Below are 5,818 nucleotides of genomic sequence, written 5' to 3'. Positions count from 1 at the left end.
TTCCTTAACCTGATAATCGTAGTTTTGCCGTTCTTGTTTTTTTCTTTTTCTTATCTTTCTTTTTCTTTTTTCCCCGGCCAGGTGTTGCTCGCTCAGGTGTCACCGTTCCTAATTGGTTTTGTTTTCCTTCTCCTTTACTTCATTTTTTTGCTCAACCAACCGACCAATTACTGCTTTGCCTCTGCACCTGCTTGCTTGCCCTCATCTCTACCCATCTTTCTATCTATCAGTATCTATCTATCTATCCCTACGCACCTATGTCACTTTCACCTTCTGTGGTTCCCTCCGTCTCTCCGTCCGTTCGTCCCTCCTCCATGTCCTTTTTCTTATCTTAATTCCTCCCTCCTCCTCCTCCCCTCTAATCTCTTTTCCTTCATCAGGCTTATCTCGTGGCACTAACACAGTTTTCACATATACGTATCATGTCTTCATCTTAATCCACGTATTCATCAGCTCTCTTCGTTTTTTTCTCTCTTCCTTCTCCTTCTCCTGCTCTACCTCCTTCGTTTCAGTCGTTAGTTTCTACTCATCCATCTCATTTATCTTCGTTTCCCTCTCCTCGCTTCTCTTCTTTTTCCTCCTTCTCCTCCTCCTCTTCCTCCTCCTCCTCCTCCCTTTCAGTCATAATTCTCTATTCATCCTGTTGACTTATTTTTTACTCGTTTTTGGTTCAGCTTTTTATACAGTCGATTGCGTTTTTTTAATGTTTTTTTTTTGTCTCGTGTCTTTGTATCTGGATTTTATTGATTCTTGTATAATTTGTATGTTTATTAGTTTACGTCCTCAGTTTCCTCTTCCTCTTTGTCTTCATTCTCCTCTTCCTCCTCCTTCTCCTCCTCTTCCCCCTCTTTCTTTTCCTCCTCCTCTCCTTCTTCTGCTCTGGTCTTGGTCCACTTCCTTCTTCACGTGTTCTTCCTTGTTCTTGCTCTTTACACTCCTTCTTCTCCTTCTTCCTCCCCTTCTTCCTCCTCTTCCTCCTCCTCCTCCTCCTCCTCCTCTACCCCCTCTTTCTTTTCCTCCTCCTCCTTCATCTGCTGTGTTCTTGGTCCACTTCCTTCTCCACTTATTCTTCCTTGTTCTTACTCTTTTCTCCTCCTCTTCGTCTTCGGCCATTTCCACGTTCACTTATTCCTCCTCCTCCTTCTAATTCTTCCTCCCTTCCCCTTCTTCCTCCTCCTCCTCCTCCTCCTTCTTCACTTGTTCTTCCTTGTTCTTGCTCTTTACTCTTCCTACTCTTCCTCTTCGTACGTTTCCTCGTTCACTTATTCCTCCTCCTCCTCCTCCTCCTCCTCCTCCTCCTCCTCCTCTTTAGCATGGCCATCATCTCGCTCCATTACCCTTCTACCCTCATTTTTTACCTCCATTTAGTCCTTTCCTCTTCGTACTCAGTCTCCCCTCGTCCCTCTCTCCCTCCCTCCCTTTCCCAAATCACATGCTTCTCCCCTCTCACTCTCCTTCCCTCCCTTTACTCTCCTTCAATTTCCAACTCCTTCGTTCTTCCTTTTACCCCTCCCACCTTACCCTCCTCCCTCGCCTCTCTCCGCCCTCTTGCCCTTTTCCTCTTTACTCTCTTCTTGCATTTGTTTTTTTGCCTCTTCCTCCATTCCCTTCCTCCCTTTTACTCTCATTAATTCTTGCTTTCTTCCTCTTACCCTCCTTTCCTCCCTCCTTCCCTTTTGTCTTCACTTCCTTTCACTTTTGTCATTCTTCCTTTCTCTCCTTCTTTCCTTCCTTTCCTTTGTCTCCCTCTCTCACTCCCTTCTTTATCTCCCTCTTTCTTTCTCATTCTTCCACATTCGTGCACGCTTTTTCGTTTCCTCCTTCAAATACTCTTTCTCTTCCATCTGCCTGAAAAGTCAAAGCAACCGTGACAGATATGACTCAAAATCAGGTGTGTTCTCAGGTGATATCAGTCTTGTGAATCGCCACTTCTGATCCTCCTCCTCTTCCTCCTCCTCCTCCTCCAACCATCTGCCGGATTTGTTATTATTGCCGACGGGAAGCAGGTGAATACATACTAATGGCTTATTATTATAGTGTGTGTGTGTGTGTGTGTGTGTGTGTGTGTGTGTGTGTGTGTGTGTGTGTGTGTGTGTGTGTGTGTGTGTGTGTGTGTGTTTAGGTTATTGTCCTTGGTAGTGTTTTGCTGCCATTATTTTTTTTACACTTTCAACACCGCCACTCAGCAACAACAACAACAACAACAACAACAACAACAACAACAACAACAAAAACAGAAACAGTGGCAACAATTACATCAACAACAACAGTAACAAGAACAACAACAACAACAACCTCAACCAACAAACTTAATAATAAAAAAAATATCACCTCAAAAATGCAAAATATAGTACAACAACAACTACTACAACAACAACAACAACAACAACAACAACAACAACAACAACAAAAACGAAAGCAACGGAACGGACAACAAACCTAACAAAAAATAACAAACTCATCTACACACCAAACATAATAGCAACAACAATCAACAGAGGCAAAAACAACAACAGGAAAAAAATACACCCACTTCCACACACACTACCACCACCACCACCGCGTTCCTTGCCCGTCACCGCAGCTCAGGTTACGCCGCGTTCTATAGCTTCTGATGTTAAGTAAATTTGTGGCGCTGTAATTTATGCGTTAACTGCTTTTTTTTTCCTTGTTGTTGTTGTTGTCGTGCACTCAAAGCTACGTTAACAAGAGCTTTATTTACTTTTACATTCTTCTCTTATCTAATCTTTTTTGTATGTGTGTATGTCCGTGTGTGTGTGTGTGTGTGTGTGTGTGTGTGTGTGTGTGTGTGTGTGTCAGTCTATTCTTCTTGCTCTCATCCCAGAAAATTTACGATGCCCATAAAACTTAAACCACAAGCTTACATATGTTTTTTTTCTTTTATTTTTCTTTCACTCTCTAAATCTGAATCTTTTGGGTGTATACATAAACACCGGTAACATTCTTAGTCTTCGTCTCGCCGTAACTTCTTTCAATTCGCGACTTCAAGGGTGTGGTTAGTTTGTGGTTTTCCTTACCTGACAAAAAGAAAAATATAGTAAAAAGAAATAAAGAAAAAAGAATGCGGCGAGTTACCTGAATTGTCCTAAAGTTTATGTTCTGTATCGTTTTTTTTTATAAGATTTCTGTTCTCTTCCTCTTCCTCCTCCTCTTCCTCCTCCACTTTCTGTCTGATCCATGTTTCATTTTCTCGTTCTCTTCCTCTTCCTCCTTCCTGCCTCGCCTTGTATTTTTCTCTTCTGTATCCTTTACCTTTTCTTCTTCTTTCTTCGGTTCTGCTTTACTCCTTGGTGGTTCATCTCACATAACCTCTCTCTCTCTCTCTCTCTCTCTCTCTCTCTCTCTCTCTCTCTCTCTCTCTCTCTCTCTCTCTCTCTCTCTCTCTCTCTCTCTCTCTCTCTCTCTCTCTCTCTCTCTCTCTCTCTCTCTCTCTCTCTCTCTCTCTCTCTCTCTATCTATCTATCTATCTATCTATCTATCTATATTTATCTGTCTATTCATATCTATCTACCTATCTATCTAACTATCTGTCTTCATTTGCCCATTTCATTTTATTTTTTCTTACTCCTCTTGGCACTCGGACACAATATTTTTCTATCATTTTTCGATTTTTCGTTAATGCTCCCTTGCTTTGAACGCCAGCACAACATCCCTCGTTTTCCATTTGTATTTGTATTTCCTGCCACAGACTCTCGCTGCATTTCGTGTCCTTCATCTCTTATTGCCGCTCTCCTGTTTCTCTCTAATTAATTCCCCCGTGGCTCTTTTGTTCCGTTTTGTTGCTCTTCCTCTTGGCCTCCGTAATGACCGTGTTGTTTCATTGGTCACTCTCACTTATTTCCTCACCTCCTAACTGTTCTTTTATTATAACCTTCTCTTATTTATTCAGTCTTTCTTTCTTAGTTATTTTTGTTCTAACTTCCAAGTTTTTTCCTTTTTCCGTTTTTTGTTTCTTTAATTATTATTATTATTATTATTATTATTATTATTATTATTATTATCATTATTATCATTATTATTATTACTACTATTATTATAATCATCATTATTACTATTATTATTATAATTGTTATATTATTGGTGTTATTATTGTTCAAATTATCGGTATTATTATACCATGATTGTATTATTACTTCTATAATAGTAAGGATAATGATAATAATGATCATAATAATTATAATAATTATTATAATAATAGTAATTAATATTAATTTGATTATTACTATTTTATAGCAGTAGTCGTAATAATAGTCATAGTAGTAGTAGTAGTAATAGTAGTAGTAGTAGTAGTAGTAGTAGTAGTAGTAGTAGTAGCAGTAATGGCAGCAACAGCAGCAGTAACAGAAGCAGCAGCAGCAGCAACTGTTGTTGTTGTTGTTGTTGTTGTTGTTGTTGTTGTTGTCGCAGTACCATAATCATCAGCACCATCATCCCTAACACTGCGTTTACAATCGTGGAGGCCGCGCGTGTTACCAGCGGTCCCATGGTGTAATGGTTAGCACTCTGGACTTTGAATCCAGCGATCCGAGTTCGAGTCTCGGTGGGACCTCATATTTGTATAGTGTGTTAGACTGCTGTTACTGGTGCTGGCAGGGCGGCGGTGCAACACATTAACTTTTGTGTGCATTTTTACATTACCGTTTTTCTATATCGCACCTACGAGCGGGGGTGGGAGGTATAATCCGTGTGTCAGTGTGGTGATGCTTACATAATGGTGCTGGCAGGCTGATGGTGTGTGTTCAAGCCTTAAGGAGCACGCTGTATTTATGCTAACTTTATATTTCATTCTCTCTACACATGGTACCTTGGCGAGTAACGTTAATTCGTATATATTGTGTTTAGCTGTCGATGCTGATTCTGCAATTCCTCCATTTCTTTCCTCCTGTCATTCCTCCATCTTTTTCCACTTCTATCCCTTCCATCCATATGTCTTCTCCTCCATCCCTTCCACCACTCTCTCTCCTCCCTCCATCTCTCTCCACTTCTATCCCTTCCATCCATGTCTTCTCCTCCTCCATCCCTTCCACCACTCTCTCTCCTCCCTCCATCTCTTTCCTCTTCTATCCCTTCCATCCATGTCTTCTCCTCCTCTCTCCTGCCACCCTCATGGTTACTGCCTCTTGAAGTAACATTATTTCACGTTGCCTTTATCTTCCCTTCTCTACATCCGGTATCTGAGGTTGGCGTTAGATTGTATAGTGTGTCGTGAGGTGCTCCATGACTACACACTGATGTTTGCTAGGACGCGAGATGAAGGTGGTAGCCTTGGCAGTAGCCTCAAGGAACACACCATCCATTTTCCGTTAACTTTATCTCCCTCTTCCTTCTTACATGATTTGCAAGTGGAACATTAGTTGGTATGATCAGTTGGGGTGCTGTTACTGACGCTGGCGAGAGGACGTTGGTATGTACAGCAGTCTTAAGCAACTCTCTGAAATTTGTGTTGTCTTATCTATGGTAATTACTAAGGTACTGATGCTGGCGGTACGTACATTAACCTCAAACAACTCACTGTAATTTGTGTTGTCGCTATCTTTGCCATCGCTGTGTATGGTAATTTTAAAGGTATTGATGGTGGCTAGGGGTCGGTGGTAGGTACAGCAGCCTTATGCAATTCACTGTTTTGTATTCTCTCAGTCATTCCATCTCTATTTTTTTTACAGTAAGGTTAACAGCTCAAGGGTAAAAAGAAAGGAAAAAAGTAACAGTAAAGTAAGTAAACAGAAAGTAAACAATAAAAAGTAAGTAGGTAAAGGGAGGTGGGTTCTATATTTGGCTGCTGGCGCTGATGTTGGCA

The 5,818-nt window shown here is 41.0% G+C and overlaps 1 non-coding gene across 1 annotated transcript; it reads left to right on the top strand.

Annotated features, from left to right (window-relative positions):
* Positions 1-4,498: 4,498 nt before the first annotated feature.
* Trnaq-uug (transfer RNA glutamine (anticodon UUG)) lies at positions 4,499-4,570 on the top strand. Its single transcript has one exon. It is a non-coding gene; the product is annotated as a tRNA-Gln (tRNA).
* Positions 4,571-5,818: the final 1,248 nt, after the last annotated feature.

The sequence above is a fragment of the Eriocheir sinensis genome, chromosome 4, assembly GCF_024679095.1.
Source record: "Eriocheir sinensis breed Jianghai 21 chromosome 4, ASM2467909v1, whole genome shotgun sequence".
NCBI lineage: Eukaryota > Metazoa > Arthropoda > Malacostraca > Decapoda > Varunidae > Eriocheir > Eriocheir sinensis.
The sequence above is the reverse complement of the archived record's forward strand: the minus strand, read 5'-3'. Positions and strand labels throughout refer to the sequence as shown.